The sequence below is a fragment of the Nerophis ophidion genome, linkage group LG06 (assembly GCF_033978795.1).
Source record: "Nerophis ophidion isolate RoL-2023_Sa linkage group LG06, RoL_Noph_v1.0, whole genome shotgun sequence".
NCBI classification, from domain to species: Eukaryota; Metazoa; Chordata; class Actinopteri; order Syngnathiformes; family Syngnathidae; genus Nerophis; species Nerophis ophidion.
The window spans coordinates 28761599-28779135 of NC_084616.1; the positions used below are offsets into that span (position 1 = coordinate 28761599).

Genomic DNA, 17537 nt, shown 5'->3' on the forward strand with positions numbered 1-17537 from the left:
GGAGCTCCCATTGTAAGTGAACTTTTATTTACGTTTATTTAATATTTACAATGCATTTTAAAAAAATCTGTTGGTTGTCATGTATTTCATAATGATAATATTGGATGTGAACGATAGGCAAAATTCTAAAAAAAAAAGCACAGTTCCCCTTTAAGCACTGCCGCCATTGTTCAAATACCAATTCAGTACTAGTATTGGTTAAAATGTAATCGGTACCCTAAATACTGTACTGTTTCTTTGGTACGAGAGAAAGTAGATGTCAGAAATCCTTCAAGTATTGTGCAAGTGCAACGTGAAGTATCACACAGCCCCACCTGCACATGGCTCTGGCTTACATGACGCAATCAATAACTTCTAACTATAACACAAAATTACAATTAAGGCGGCAGATTAATCAACATTGATTAAATACACAATCCAACAATTCCAAAACCCCCTCATGGATAAGTTGTGAGCAAGTGTGAAGCTACTACCTAATTTTATTTAGAAGTGTCTTTTTCATCAATTGGCTGTGTTCATGCAATTAACATTATTCAAGTAGTAAGTGTGAAAATTATGGACATTTAAAAATTACATCATCTTTTAAACCCCTAATGGTAACGTAAGCTAGCCGGTGGCGTTCTTGATTTGGTGTGAAACATTTTTAACTTTGAACAAGTTTCAAAGTGTCCTTCTCTTTTTTTTAATCAATGAGGACATTTAAGATATCTCATTTTAGAGCCTTTATTATTCCACAGAACTGTGAAATGTTCACCAAAGGTTATCATACAGTCAGACTGTCATTCCGGCCCATGCCCAGGTTGATGTTCTTAAATGTCTAATATGCATACAGTATAAGTCGTCTCTTGAACACCAGTGGTGTGCCGTCAGGGCCAGCAAGGCTGTCTCTGCTGGCCTAATATAACCAGAAATTATAATCATCATTAAAGATAAAGGTAATTTTTTAATTTACTTTCCCTAAATATCTTAAAGTTTTCGTATTCTCTTCATGTATATCATGCTTCTTCCAGTGCTGTAGTTTTTAGGTTAGAGAGTTTTTATCCAATCAGAATTCAGCAATCTGATGTTGCCATGTTGTACGAAATCTGCCCGAATCCTTCAGAATCAACAATGCAGGCTTCCGTGCACTGTAAAGATGCACAGTAACCGATGTTTTTGATGAGCATCTTGTGGAGTGAACTTTAAGGTAACACTGTAGTATGGGGAACATATTCACCATTAATTAGTTGCTTAATAACATGCAAATTAATAACATATTGGCTCTTAATCAGTCATTATTAAGTATGGTTTTATTGTAACCCCAACCCTCTAACCCTAACCCTAACCAAATAACTTTAAATTAAGTCTTTGTTACTTATAATATGTTCCCTTAGTGTCCAAATAACTTGAAATCCAGTCTTTGTTACCTGGAATGTGTTCCCCATACTAAAGAGTTAGCAACTTTAAGAACTCAGCCAACACGCCTTGTCTGAATCTTTGATGATCAAACAAGACAATACATATATTTGCAAGGCCATTTTCAAAAAGGATATTTAAAGAGAAACTACATCTTGTGAGACCATCTCGGCCAACCCCGGAAGCTCGAATGAGTTCTACAGATTTTGAGTTCAGATATTTTATTTAAAAAAATTTCACATTTAATGTTTTTTGCAATTTTGATTTTGACTGTGCCACATAAGATATGTTTTAATTGCTGATGCGCGTTTATTGATTTTTAAATGCGCCTGAAAATAACCCATTATGTACACTGTTGGTGGTAATTCAATACTCAGTAGGGCGTAAATGTGTTCTGGAGATGTGTTGACATCAATTATGGTGTTTTGAGAGGTAATCATTGAAGTCGGACATTATTGAAGGCCTAGGTGGGAAACGCACGACCTGCCACTGTTGAACACATTATTAATTTGTTTATGAATTCTTGAAATAACTGTAGTGCATTTTTCATGCACGTTGTTAAAGAAAAATGTGCTATTCAATAAAGATGCAATTTTTAACGACAGTACAGCTAATTTTTATAAGCACAACCTTATAATGTTGACAGTATTAAAAACAGTTAAAACAGCTTGTATTTGCTTAAAGCTGAAGGCCTGTAAACAAAACAAACAAATAAAATTTCAAATTACAGGCTTTGTTTTGTGACTTGGGCGACGGCGTGGCGAAGGCGGTAGAGTGGCCGTGCCAGCAATCTGAGGGTTAGTTTCAATCCCCACCTTCTACCATCCTTGTCACATCCGTGGTATCCTTGAGCAAGACACTTCACCCGTGCTCCTGATGGGTCCTGGTTAGCGCCGTGGGTGAATGTGGAAATAGTGTCGAAGCGCTTTGAGTTCCTTGAAAAAAAAAAAGGTAGAAAAGTGCTTTACAAGTACAGCCTATTTACCATTTACCATTCACTTCAGATTCCAGACATCCTGCAGATTGCCTCCAATTAAGCCAAACACAGATGTTATCTTGGTGGCTTAGTGGCACTCACATCAGTCTAGTCGAAACAGCTTGGCTTGGACTTTCAAGGAAATGCAGAATAGTGCTTATGCTGATCACTTCACCACACACTGTCGCCTCATTGATTCACAATCTATCGGCGGCAATCTCCATACATCGCTGCTGGTTAAAGGCCACAAAGTTTCTCTGAAAGACACCCTGTTTACACTTATAGGAGACCACATACGCGAGGACAGTGTTTTTCAGCCTTTTTTGAGCCAAGGCACACCACCAGCAGAAGTCATTAAAAAACGAAATTAAGTTGACAATAAGAAGTTGTTGTTGCAATTGTTGGATATGACTTTAAACCATAACCAACCATGCATCACTATAGCTCTTGTCTCAAAGTAGGTGTACGGTCACGACCTGTCACATCATGACGTGACTTATTTTGAGTTTTTTGGTGTTTTCCTGTTTGTAATGTTTAAGATCCTATTTTGGTGGCTTTTTCTCTTTTTTTGGAATTTTCCTTTCTTCCTTTGAGCGATATTTCCCGCATCTACTTTGTTTTACCAACTCTACCTTTACCAACTCTATACTCTCGGCAGCATTCTTGAGGGTGCATGGGAGTTTGCCCAACTAGTCTAAATGTGCTTTGCGGACTTGGAGAATGCATTCGACCGTGTCCCCCGGGAAGTACATCGGGAGTGCTCAGAGAGTATGGGGTATCGGACTGTCTTATTGTGGCGGTCCGCTCTCTGTATGATCAGTGTCAGAGCTTGGTCCGCATTGCCGGCAGTAAGTCGAACACATTTCCAGTGAGGGTTGGACTCCGCCAAGGCTGTCCTTTGTCACCGATTCTGTTCATAACTTTTATGGACAGAATTTCTAGGCGCAGTCAAGGCGTTGAGGGGTTCCGGTTTGGTGACCGTGGGATTAGGTCTCTGCTTTTTGCAGATGATGTGGTCCTGATGGCTTCATCTGGCCGGGATCTTCAGCTCTCACTGGATCGGTTCGCAGCCGAGTGTGAAGCGACCGGAATGAGAATCAGCACCCCCAAGTCCGAGTCCATGGTTCTCGCCCGGAAAAGGGTGGAGTGCCATCTCCGGGTTGGGGAGGAGACCCTGCCCCAAGTAGAGGAGTTCAAGTACCTAGGAGTCTTGTTCACGAGTGAGGGAAGAGTGGATCGTGAGATCGACAGGCGGATCGGTGCGGCGTCTTCAGTAATGCGGACGTAGTACCAATTTGTTGTGGTGAAGAAGGAGCTGAGCCAGAAGGCAAAGCTCTCAATTTACTGGTAGATCTACGTTCAACATCCTCACCTATGGTCATTAGCTTTGGGTCATGACCGAAAGGATAAGATCACAGATACAAGCGGCCGAAATAAGTTTCCTCCACCGGGTGGCGGGGCTTTCCCTTAAAGATAGGGTGAGTAGCTCTGCCATCCGGGAGGAGCTAAAATTAAAGCCGCTGCTCCTCCACATCGAGAGAAGCCGGATGAGGTGGCTCGGGCATCTGGTCAGGATGCCACCCGAACGCCTCCCTAGGGAGGTGTTTAGGGCACGTCCAACTAGTAGGAAGCCACGGGGAAGACCCAGGACACGTTGGGAAGACTATGTCTCCCGGCTGACCTGGGAACGCCTCGGGATCCCACGGGAAGAGCTAGACGAAGTGGCTGGGGAGAGGAAAGTCTGGGCTTCCCTGCTTAGGCTGCTGCCCCCGCGACCAGACCTTGGATAAGCGGAAGAAGATGGATGGATACTTTGTTTTAGCAATCAACAATATTTAAGTTGTTTTTATCCTTCTTTGTGGGGACATTGTTGATGGTCAGGGTATGTTCGGATGTACATTTTGGACGCCGTCTTTGCTCCACAGTAAGTCTTTGCTGCCATCTAGCATTGTGTTTTTATTTAGTTTGTTGCCAGTTCAGTTATAGTGTTGTTCTGCATAGCCTTCCCTAAGCTTCAATAACTTTTCTGAAAGGCACTCCCCTTTTGTTTATTTTTGGTTTAAGCATTAGACACCTTTTTACCTTCACACTGCCTCCCGCTGTTACCGACATCTACAAAGCAATTAGCTACCGGCTGCCACCTACTGATATGGAAGAGTATTTCACGATTACTTTGCCGAGCTCTGGACAGCACCGACACTCAACAAAAATACAACATTTGCAGACTATAATTACTGGTTTGCAAAAAATATTTTTCACTCAAATAGGTGAAGTTAGATAATCTCTCACTGCACACCAGACTGTACAGTGGTACACAGTGGTTGAAAAACCCTGCGCTAGGACACAGATACAACACCAGACTCTCACATGAGCTGAGTTAGCCAGGCACGCATGCAGGTTCTTCTTGTAAGTGCACGTGGAAGACCTCACACATGCACACAGGCCAACATGAATCCACTAGTCAAAGAGGCTCTCTAATGTGATGTGTGGAGACGGGCTGTCTGCCCTCTTAAGAAGCTTCTCCACAGTCAAGCTGAGCTGCGTGCTTATTCTAGAACATGACTCTGTATGCCTTGATAAAAGATTCAAGATGGAAAAAATGTGAAAGTTTCATGCCGACAAACATACCAGCACTCGCTTAACCCGGGTTTTCAACAGGTGCGTTTGCGGCTGTGGTGCAAGTTTTCTGCGTGGTCCGTAAATACTCTCTAACTGCATGCAGAACACGTCACGGCTCCGTTTAGCCAGAAAGGTTTTTGTGTCCCTCACTGACACAAACACCTCCAACTGCGTGCAAATGGTTTGGCCGGCTTTCCGGATCAGTTTGTCTCCGTGCGATATAGAAAATGACTATATCGTGATATTCGAGAATGACTTCTCACGCAGTTACTTTTAGCTGCAGGCATTACAATCCATGCGTTTTCCACTCTTTCTTGTCTCTCCTTCTCACAGAGACGTAGTAATCAAAGCGCACCTTTTTACACACGTCATATGTGCAACGTCACACGCTCCCGCGAAGCAGAGAGGTAGCGGTGAGGTGCGCGTGGTATCACGAGAGAGAGAAGGTGCGAATCTGGTAACAAATGGAGGAAGAATTGATTCCCAAGAAAAACAGCGCAGGATCCATCCTCCGGCGGTGGTTTGGCTTTAAGCGGCAATTTGTTCAACATACATGCGGCAAAAGCGTTGCTACAATCAATCAATCAATCAATGTTTACTTATATAGCCCTAAATCACTAGTGTCTCAAAGGGCTGCACAAACCACCACGACATCCTCGGTAGGCCCACATAAGGGCAAGGAAAACTCACACCCAGTGGGACGTCGGTGACAATGATGACTATGAGAACCTTAGAGAGGAGGAAAGCAATGGATGTCGAGCGGGTCTAACATGATACTGTGAAAGTTCAATCCACAATGGATACAACACAGTCGCGAGAGTCCAGTCCAAACACAGCAGCGAGAGTCCCGTTCACAGCGGAGCCAGCAGGAAACCATCCCAAGGGTAGCGGACCAGCAGCGCAGAGATGTCCCCAGCCGATACACAGAGGGACATAGAAGAAAAAGAAAAGAAACGGCAGATCAACTGGTCTAAAAAGGGAGTCTATTTAAAGGCTAGTATATACAAATGAGTTTTAAGGTGAGACTTAAATGCTTCTACTGAGGTGGCATCGCGAACTGTTACCGGGAGGGCATTCCAGAGTACTGGAGCCCGAACGGAAAATGCTCTATAGCCCGCAGACTTTTTTTGGGCTTTGGGAATCACTAATAAGCCGGAGTCCTTTGAACGCAGATTTCTTGCCGGGACATATGGTACAATACAATCGGCAAGATAAGATGGAGCTAGACCGTGTAGTATTTTATACGTAAGTAGTAAAACCTTAAAGTCACATCTTAAGTGCACAGGAAGCCAGTGCAGGTGAGCCAGTACAGGCGTAATGTGATCAAACTTTCTTGTTCTTGTCAAAAGTCTAGCAGCCGCATTTTGTACCAACTGTAATCTTTTAATGCTAGACATGGGGAGACCCGAAAATAATACGTTACAGTAGTCGAGGCGAGACGTAACAAACGCATGGATAATGATCTCAGCGTCTTTAGTGGACAGAATGGAGCGAATTTTAGCGATGTTACGGAGATGAAAGAAGGCCGTTTTAGTAACGCTTTTAATGTGTGCCTCAAAGGAGAGAGTTGGGTCGAAGATAATACCCAGATTCTTTACCGTGTCGCCTTGTTTAATTGTTTGGTTGTCAAATGTTAGAGTTGTATTATTAAATAGAGTTCGGTGTCTAGCAGGACCGATAATCAGCATTTCCGTTTTTTTGGCGTTGAGTTGCAAAAAGTTAGCGGACATCCATTGTTTAATTTCATTAAGACACGCCTCCAGCTGACTACAATCCTGCGTGTTGGTCAGCTTTAGGGGCATGTAGAGTTGGGTGTCATCAGCATAACAGTGAAAGCTAATACCGTATTTGCGTATGATGTCACCTAGCGGCAGCATGTAGATGCTGAAGAGTGCAGGGCCAAGGACCGAACCCTGGGGAACTCCACACGTTACCTTAACGTAGTCCGAGGTCACATTGTTATGGGAGACACACTGCATCCTATCAGTAAGATAAGAGTTAAACCAAGACAGGGCTAAGTCTGACATACCAATTCGTGTTTTGATACGTTCTAATAAAATATTATGATCGACGGTATCAAAAGCAGCGCTAAGATCGAGGAGCAGCAACATAGATGACGCATCAGAATCCATCGTTAGCAATAGATCATTAGTCATTTTTGCGAGGGCTGTCTCCGTGGAGTGATTTGCCCTGAAACCGGATTGAAAGGTTTCACATAGATTGTTAGACGCTAAGTGTTCATTTAACTGCTCCGCAACAATTTTTTCAAGGATTTTTGAAATAAAGGGAAGGTGAGACACCGGTCGGTAATTTACCATGAGGTCAGGATCGAGGTTAGGTCTTTTAAGAAGAGGATGAATAACCGCTTTTTTGAATGCTAGGGGAACAGTGCCCGAGGAGAGTGATAAGTTTATAATATTTAGCACTGATGGACCTAATAATACAAAAAGCTCCTTGATCAGTTTCCCAGGAAGAGGGTCAAGTAAACATGTTGTCTGTTTTATTCCATTTACACGTTGTAACAATTCCTCTAATGTTATTTCCTCAAAACGAGAGAAACTATTTTGGAGGGCAGTATCCGCCGTATATACAATCGTGTCAGTGTTAATAGAACCCCGTTGTAGCTGGGACGCATTGTCTTTAATCTCCTTTCTAATGACTTCAATTTTCTTACTAAAGAATTGCATAAAGTCATCAGCTGAGTGGGTTGAGCTACTGGAAGGAATCCCTTGTTGGGTTAGCGATGCTACCGTACTAAACAAAAATTTAGGATCGTTTTTATTACGGTGGATGAGATTTGAGTAATATTTAGCTTTAGCTAAGGTAAGCATGCGTTTATAAGTTATTAAACCATCACTCCATGCTTGATGGTGCACCTCAAGTTTAGTCGTGCGCCATTTGCGTTCCAGCTTTCTACATAATAATTTCTGAGCTCTAGTTTCTTCTGTAAACCACGGGATGCGCTTTTTTGGAGCCTTTTTTAACTTTAGCGGTGCTATGTTATCAATGGTTTCGCGCAGGGCGTGGTTAAAGTTGTTAGTGAGGTTATCAATAGAGCCCACATACTTTGGGAATGGTGCCATTACCGAGGGCAGTAGGTCAGCAAGAGTTGTCGTTGTGGCTGTATTAATGTTGCGGCTGCTATAGCAGGTATTATTATTATTAGTTTGACGAACATGCGTCTGAACCTCGAATTTTATAAGGTAATGATCGGACAATACTTTAGTACACGGGAGTATCGTAACTTTGGAAACGGTGATGCCCCTGACAAGCACTAGGTCTATCGTATTACCGTTGCGATGCGTGGGTTCATTTATTATTTGTGTGAGACCACAGCTATCAATTACAGTCTGGAGCGCTACGCACGGTGGGTCCGATGGGGTATTCATATGGATATTAAAGTCCCCCATTATGATTATATTATCGGCGTGTGTCACTAGATCAGCAACGAACTCTGAGAATTCATTAATAAAGTCCGAATAGGGCCCTGGGGGGCGGTAGATAACAGCCAGGTGTAGAGGCAGCGGTGTGACAGACCTCATAGTAAGCACCTCAAACGATTTATATTTATTATTTATGTTAGGACTAAGGTTAAAGTTTTCGTTGTATATTAGTGCGACCCCCCCACCCCTTTTGAGCGGACGGGCAATATGCGCATGTGTAAAGTTAGGAGGACATGCCTCATTTAGCGCAAAAAAGTCGTTTGGTTTAAGCCAGGTTTCGCTGAGACCGATGACGTTAAGATTGTTGTCTCTGATAATATCATTAACTAACAACGTTTTAGGAGACAATGATCTTATGTTTAAAAAACCTATATTATAGGTAGTGGGCTGTTTTAGGGAGTTTTTGATCAAATTATCCGTAGTAGCAATATTAATAATGTTGTGTTTATTATGCCCAGTGCATTTAGTATAGTTACGACCATATCTAGGAATTGATACGACAGGAATTTTCCGATTGTTTGATTGTTGCTTTGATAAACTGCACGCATCATGGTTAGCCACCTCAGTAACGGGGATTTTCCGATTGTTTGTTTGTTGCTTTGATAAACTGCACACATCATGGTTAGCCACCTCAGTAACGGGGATTTTCCGATTGTTTGTTTGTTGCTTTGATAAACTGCACGCATCATAGTTAGCCTCCTCAGTAACGGGGATTTTCCGATTGTTTGTTTGTTGCTTTGATAAAGTGCACGCATCATAGTTAGCCACCTCAGTAAAACACATGTCCAGCTCTGAAACACTCAAAGCAGAAAAAACTTGTTCTAATTTAACTGACTCCTTACCCAGACCAGTAGTCTCGCATTTTCCATCTAAATCCGTCTTCGGGATGGAGGAAAGTGGTGTTCTGTGGGGATTAGCCTTCTGCTTTGTTTTAAGCCCCGCTCGGCATCCGCGTTTCCGATCACACCGCTGGCGTCTGCTCCGTAGACGGCCCCCGCTGCTACTAGACTCCCCTGCTTCACAGGCCGCTGGATGTAGCCGCCGATGTATTCCCATGCTAGTTAGCAAGTCTAGCACGCAAGTGTCTATCAGTCCAAAACGGCCCGATTCGTCCACATCCAGAAGTGTCTGGCGGTCGTACGTGATCACGGAGTGACCACGATGCGAGCCAGCCATAAAGTTTTTGGAATTGTCCGGTATTTCTGCCAAATGTTCCATCTTTAGCAGGAGCTCCTCGAGAGCGCAGCCCGTCCGGGCGCCGCCATCTTTAATACAAAAAATAACCACGCTGCTAATCATTTGAAAAGTCACCCGCTAGAGAATGAGGAGTGATTGAAACTGCATGTCAATATCTCCGGCCGGTGCCACACCAATAAAATGCCATTGCAACTATTTCCACAACAACAACGTATGAAAAAAAAGTAAACAACAGAAGGAGATAACGTCTGCAGGAACCTAATATGCAGCTCATTTTTATTTGACAGTTATTGAATAATTTTGTGTGACATCATGCAGCTTATTTGTTTTTAAATATTGTAGTTACATTCTGTACAAAAATTATACTTTATTTTAATGTTGTTTTGATATATCATATGTCATATTGGTGACATCATGCACAAAAGTGCACTTATAGCTTGTTTTAAAATGTCTCTGACAATCTTGCACTTTCTGTTTTGAAATGACATGAATGTTTGTGCCACTGCTTAATAACTCTTTAATAAATACAGTTTTGGTAAAGTGACTTAGTTATGATTTCCCTCTCTGCATGAAAGTTAAAACAAAATAGCATAATTAATGCAGTATGAACAAGAATGCTTTCATGTAGACACATAGAAGCATCATACTGCTGTGATTATATGCATCAAGTTTTCATTCAAGGCTAAGGCAAAATATCGAGGTATATATCCTGCATTGTGACATGGCCTAAAAATACAAAGATATTAAGAAAAGCCCATATCAGCCAGCCCTAACTGACACCAGATGTCGTGAGGAAATAACCGTTACCGCTGGCGACTGCGTCTTTCCGGCGGACACAAATAACATAGCCCACCCACAGCTGACAAAAAAGTAGCACTCGGGTCACGTTTAGGTCGCATTGAGTTTAGACTGCAGTCACAATTGAAAAGTTCAAATTCCAATCGGTATCAGGACTATCTCCTGTTACGTCCTGAATCTGATGCCACTTTGGAGCGTTTTGACTGGCAAAAAAAATCAGACCTGTGTCACTTGAGGGCAAAAAATTCAGATGTGGTGTGCAGTATAAACAGGGCTTTATCCACTGACATTCCCAAAGTAAATGAACAAGTGTTCCTTCAGCCGCTAGACACTTTATGCAAAACTTGCTATCTTCTGTACACGTTTTGAACATCTAAAAGGGGGTAAAATACAATCTATTTAAGATATTTAACTGATCTAATTTTTAATGCATCTTATTGGCCTTTTTCCCCAAATATCATTACATGACATTTATTTTTCTAAAATGTTTAAATCAATCATCCATTTGAGAACACATGCATCATTTTCATTCTCAGTTGTCCATTTATTACTCCATAAAACCTTGAAACTACTTATTTTCTTTATTACAGTCTGATAATTAAAAAAAAAAAAAAAAAAAAACGTATTCTCCAGTTTGTGGCTGTTATAACTCATACTTTTCAGAGGATATGCATTTTTTCCACTTGTTTTAAAGAGATGCAATTTAAAAAATGACTTTCGGGCATTTTACATTGATGAAGTAATTCAGATTTTAATTTTAATTTTGAAGGTTTAAGTGCAGATCCTCTTTACTAATTCAGGTACAGTGTGATGATTGACAGACGGAACCTTTTAATTGGCTGTTTTCTATTGCCGTGCACAAAGTCAGGACACCGGATGCTACTACAGAAAAATAAATACATAAAAGTAAATTGTCAAATTAAACATTCTTGCGAGCCAATTCCAATTCATTAGATAGTCACAGTTAATGTTTACTTTTCAACGATTCAACATTATCATTGTCAGATTCTTACAGTGATGTGTGTGACACTTGTCAGCTTTTGATATTATATGATAACTATATCAAACAATAGGCATTCATTTGGCATTAAAATGGCATTGAAAAATATCTTAAATTTGATTTTCTGATACCTGTAGAAACCCTAAACCTGACGAATAAAAAAATAGATAAAATTCAACTTACTGGAAAATGGCAGAGAGATTCTCTCCCACGGATTAGCTTTTTCCTTTAGTGATGAAGACGAAGTCCAGGAACCCACAATAATGCGTGTCATTGGCCCTATTTAGACAAAGGTATGCGTTGAGAATACAATTCCCAAAACCTCAGTCTTTAGTTGTTCACTCTGTAAACCAAAATCTGCTCTTTGCAGACATCCAACACAGATTTAGGAACACACATTAAGGTGAGTTGAGATCATGAAAAGTTTTGCTGCATTCAACCATTACCAACTGTTCCCAAAAAGCACACAAGTCGTTGTTTTAGTAATGTGAAGATATAGATAATTCTGTTTTTTTAACAATGGCAGAGAAAATTAATACCATTATAGATTTATAATAGATTACACATACATATAGTGGGATGCAGGGACCCCTAGATGTAGTTGTTGGGTGTCCGCAGCTAAATGACAGATAGTTAATAGTAATTGATCCTTATTGGGGTTATTTGTACACTCTCAGTTACATTACTATTGATGCTATACATGTGGGCCCATAGATCTAAATATCGTACAAATGGAAGCTTAAATGTGGGGCGGTATGGCTCGGTTGGGTGGACAGGCCAGCAACTTGAGGGTTCCAGGTTCGATGCCCTCTTCCGCCATCCTGGCCACTGCCGTTTTGTCCACGAAGAAAGACACTTTACCCACCTGTTCCCAGTGCCACCCACACTGGTTTAAATATAACTTAGATATTAGGTTTCACTATGTAAAAGCGCTTTGAGTCACTAGAGAAAAGCGCTATATAAAAATAATTCAGTTCACTTCACACAAATCTGTTGCTTAATGCATGTCATGCCGGGGGTCATCTATAAATACATTATAAATATATATACAGTATATACTTTGATGTAGCAAGTTACTTTTGCCGTGTAGGTTACTACAGTTCTCCTGTAGTTTAGCTGCATTTAATCGGGAGTAACTTGTAGCTTTGTTTACTAAGTATTCCAAGTTGCTTGGGCATCACTTGGCAGATCGAGCAGGTAGGGTTGGTTCTGCTCCGAGCAAGATGGGCAGCCCGGGAAACACTGAGGAGTTAGCGCACGAGAACTTTGACATAAACAAAAGCAAAATAGCTAAAAGCACTATTTAGCACACAAGGAAACTGTTTGACATGAACGAAAGCAAAACAGCCACAAGCATTGTCTCCCACACTGCTGGAAATAAGGAAGTGGCAAAGGGCAAATGAGGCAGATGTAGTGCAAGATGAAGAGATGATTGTTGTCAGGTAGGCCATCAGACATGCTCATTTGTGTCCCCTTTGAGGGGGGGTTTGCTTTTTGCTGAATCTCCCTGGTATTTCAAATTAAATATGCATCAGGAGTTTTCGTTAGCAGAGTTTTCTAGATTTATGGAACTAGACAGTACCATCCTACCATTTTTTATACATACCTTTATAAGAGAAATACGTATTCCAAGTAGAATTAAGTCAAACTGACCTACTATACCAGTGGTTCTCAAATGGGGGTACGCGTACCGCTGGGGGTACTTGAAGGTATGCCAAAGGGTACGTGAGATTTTTCCAAAATATTCTAAAAATATTAACAATTCAAAATCCTTTATAAATATATCTATTGAATAATACTTCACAAAATATGAATGTAAGTCCATAAACTGTGAAAAGAAATGCAACAATGCAACATTCATTTCTGTGGACATGTTTCATAAATATTTTTGTGAAGAAATGTTTAGAATTAAGTTCATGAATCCAGATGGATCTCTATTACAATCCCCAAAGAGGACACTTTAAGTTGATAGAATAGAATAGAATAAAATAGAATAAAATGTACTTTATTGATCCCTGGGGGAAATTCAATGGATGATTACTTCTATGTGTAGAAATCTTTATTTATAATTGAATCGCTTGTTTATTTTTCAACAAGTTTTTAGTTATTTTTATATCTTTTTTTCCAAATAGTTCAAGAAAGACCACTACAGATGAGCAATATTTTACACTGTTATACAATTTAATAAATCAGAAACTGATGACATAGTGCTGTATTTTACTTCATCTCTTTTTTTCAACCAAAAATCCTTTGCTCTGATTAGGGGGTACAGTACTTGAATTAAATAAATGTTCACAGGTGGTACATCACTAAAAAAAAAAAAGGTTGAGAACCACTGCACTATACCATCAGCCACTTGGTGAAAAAGGTAATCATAATAAAAAAGATTATTACGGGTGTCTAGTCACGTAAAATCATAGAGTGCCACATATAGGGACGGCGTGGCGCAGTGGGAGAGTGGCCGTGCGCAACCCGAGGGTCCCTGGTTCAAATCCCACCTAGTACCAACCTCGTCACGTCCGTTGTGTCCTGAGCAAGACACTTCACCCTTGCTCCTGATGGGTGCTGGTTGGCGCCTTACATGGCAGCTCCCTCCATCAGTGTGTGAATGTGTGTGTGAATGGGTAAATGTGGAAGTAGTGTCAAAGCGCTTTGAGTACCTTGAAGGTAGAAAAGCGCTATACAGGTACAACCCATTTATTTATCATTTATATATCGATACCTTTGTTTTTCTTGAAATCACGTCCATTTGCAATCCAAGCACCAGCTCAAACATTGCGCGAGTCAACAAGCATTCAAGCAGCACTAAAAGCAGACTCAGTCTGACTGCCTTTAGGTAATGTTACAATGTTTAATGCCTACAAAGCAAGTATGCCTGCTAAAAAAAATGCTAACACGCATTAAATAAAAATCTACTTTGCCTAAATGGGCTAGCTTGATGATAATTTACATTGAGTTTGCCATAGACATGCTAGTGATTAGCATTAGCTAATTTACAAGGCAATTTCTAACACCTCCAAAAAAATTCCGTATTTTCCGGACTGTAGGGCACACCGGATTATAACGCGCACTGCCGACGAGCGCGTCTATTCAGGTCAATTTTATTACAAAAGGCGCACTGGATTGTAAGACGCATTAAAATTATGATTTTGTTCTAAATTTAAAACACTCCCTTGTGGTCTACAAAACATGAAATGGTGGTACTTTGGTCAAAATAGAGCAAACATCATGTTGTACAGATGCGCCATTTTGTGGGCGGTCTTATATACGTGGCTCCACTACGACAGCGTCTTCTCCCCATCATCTTTGTTGTAGCGTGCAAGGACGGGTGTCAAAGAAGGGTCAAAAGATGGAACTAACTGTTTTAATGACATTCAGACTTTACTTATATCAATAACAGAGCACCATCTTTTCATCCGTGGCTCACTAGTGCAACAACAACACCAGAAATGTGTCCCGTGAAAAACTGTCTAATAACTAAGGTTCCTTAGGTGAATAATGTAAACTCACTATACCGGTAGTTTTTAGCGATTCCATAGAAAGTCTACTGACAGATATAAGTTAGAACTTTACACTACTTTATGTTAAAAATGACAACAGCATAGGATGTATGCCTCATAACAAGAAGATAGAGAAAAAAATCAACTTTGGGTCGACACGGACGACAATGGCAGAAGCGCGCACATTTTTAGGACTTACGCATATCCGAAACACACATCAGCAGGTACCAGAAGGTAAGAAAAGTTTTTGATGTTCACTGTACATATTTAATTTGTAGAAATGCAAGCACGGCAAAGCCGCTTTAAATTTAATCATGTATCGTTAGCGGTGCAAAACAAAAGGAAACCTATACGAGGAACGCATCAGTGCCTTTTTGACATGACACGTTTTTATATGTCATTGTTTACAGCCATTTGTATTGCTACCAGATGATGTCATGATCTTGTAATATTGCCTACCAGCAGCTCAGAGACATTATATTGTTCCCATTTGGCCGTTATTAAGTGTTGCTTCGCCTTGGTTGTCTCTTGTTTCCCCCCCCCCATCTCAACTTCAATTAGCACTGTTGTCAAATTCCTGTGGGACATCATTTGCATAACCTCACCTTTATCGATGAGTATGTCCTTGATAACACATGTGTTGTTACCCGGCAGTGTATTCTAAAACTGCCGACAAGCATGATGACATTTTGTGTTCAATGTGCGACAAAATCTTTCAAATCAGATACAGCATATTCAAGGAATGTGGAATACACGCACTTTCTCACGTTTTTTTTGCGAGGCAGACTGCCTGCTTGCTAAAATATTAAACTGGGACATCAGAAAGCAGCCGGGAAAGCTTTTTATGAAAGAGGAAAGTGTGTTTATAGCTGATATTTTCAACCACATGCTGGAAATAATAATCTATGATGGTAGAAAGATGGTGAACTTTGCTCGGAGGCTTTCTGATTCATGGCTTGTACTTGAAAACCCAGGCTGACAGAACCAAAACAGCTTGTGAAGAGGTGACTCACTAAGACCTTTTGTGCTTGTTAGAACATTATGGGCAAATGTATTGTCACACTTCTTCATCACTGCATTGATTAGCAAAATGTCGGGACCATTACAGTAGTCAATGTGATTTCTTTGAACAAAGCAAGTCCAATAAGGCAAAGTCAAACTAAGATGACTAAAAAATGGCATCATTACAAGACATAAGCTTATTATCAATTTGCACTGGGGAAAACTGCAGAAAAGGTGATCAAAAACTAAACGTTTATCCGTTTTGATTCCCTGGTTAGCCATGTGTTTTGTTTTAGGGTTGCATTTTACTAGCTACAAATTACATCCTATTAAACCAGGTGTGTCCAAACTAAGCCCCATGGGCCAAGTGCGTCCCGTCGGTTACTTTAATTTGGGCCTCAAGACAGTGTGAGTTCAAATAGCAGTAATATCTGGTGGTGTGATAGGTGTCAACTTGTGGACAAGATAAGTAAATCACATTGTAGAGTGCTTTAATGAGAGTGTGTGCACAGCATTCAGTTGTATGACCCAACCAAACAACCTTCCTTAGTCATGGCGCGGAAAAAAATAAAATTCATCCTGCACAAAAAGTAAACACACATGGTGACAGATAACAAAACTTGCTCGCTGAACTTTGTGGATTTTATTTTAAAAAAAAAGTCCAATTAGCATTAAAAATGTATGAACACAATCCAACCCTCACTGGAAACGGACCAAGCCCTGACAACGATCAAGGAGCGGACCGCCACAATAAGACAATCGGATACCCCGTACTCTCTTAGCACTCCCCACAAGACATACAGAGGGACATGGTTGGCGGCCTTCTCTAAGTCCACAAAGCACATGTAGACTGGTTGGGCAAACTATAATGCACACTTAAGAACCCTGCCGAGAGTATAGAGCTGATGCACAGTTCCAGTACCAGGACGTAACCTACACTGTTCCTCCTGTATCCGAGGTTCGACTATCCGACGTAACTTCTTCTCCAGTACACCTGAATAGATCTTAGTTAGAATACACCCTCTGATTTCCCTTCTTAAAGAGAGGAACCACCATGCCGGTCTGCAAATCCAGAGCCACCGCCCCGATGTCCATGCAATGCTGCAGAGTCGTGTCTTTTTTTAAGCCTTTTTCCCATTAATATTATATTTTAGGAATTTGCAATCAGTGTTATAAGTGTTTTATTAGAACTCAAACCAACAAAACCACAATATTTCAATAAATCTAACAAAATATGCTTTATTTGCATTTTAAATTACACGCTTTTGAACATTGACAGCAATTTACCAGTCCCTAAGGGAGCCTTTTTTATGCCAATTTTTGGAAAAGTTCTCTCTCAAAATTGTAATGGAAAATGTAAGTTTTTTGGGGGTGTTTGTTTCCCTATTGTCTGCTGTTTGCTCATCCAGAATTTGCATACCATCTCGTGCACATTTTTGCACGTTTCACAGTTGAAAGTGGATCGTAAACTTTCCCTTATGTTCCAACACATTGCCCGTAGTTTACTCACACTTTCAGTAAGAACATAGGGGTACTGTTGAGAGCAATCAAAAGTTGTTATTCTTGTTAGTAAATGAGCAAATGGCTGAATCTCTGTCAATGTAAAC

The 17537-nt window shown here is 40.7% G+C and overlaps 1 protein-coding gene and 1 long non-coding RNA gene across 2 annotated transcripts in view; one reads left to right on the forward strand and one right to left on the reverse strand.

The window, feature by feature from the left end:
• LOC133554472 (chemokine-like protein TAFA-2) overlaps positions 1-17537 on the forward strand; it is a 334073-nt gene that overhangs the window by 212645 nt on the left and 103891 nt on the right. The gene's annotated exons all lie outside the window — the stretch shown is intronic.
• The window catches only part of LOC133553912 (uncharacterized), a 37763-nt gene continuing 22218 nt past the window's right edge, over positions 1993-17537 (reverse strand). Inside the window, exons 2-3 of the long non-coding RNA XR_009807009.1 lie at positions 11612-11707; positions 1993-2330 (exon numbers count right to left, since the gene is read on the reverse strand). This is a non-coding gene — a long non-coding RNA (uncharacterized LOC133553912). The remainder of the gene's footprint in view (positions 2331-11611; positions 11708-17537) is intronic.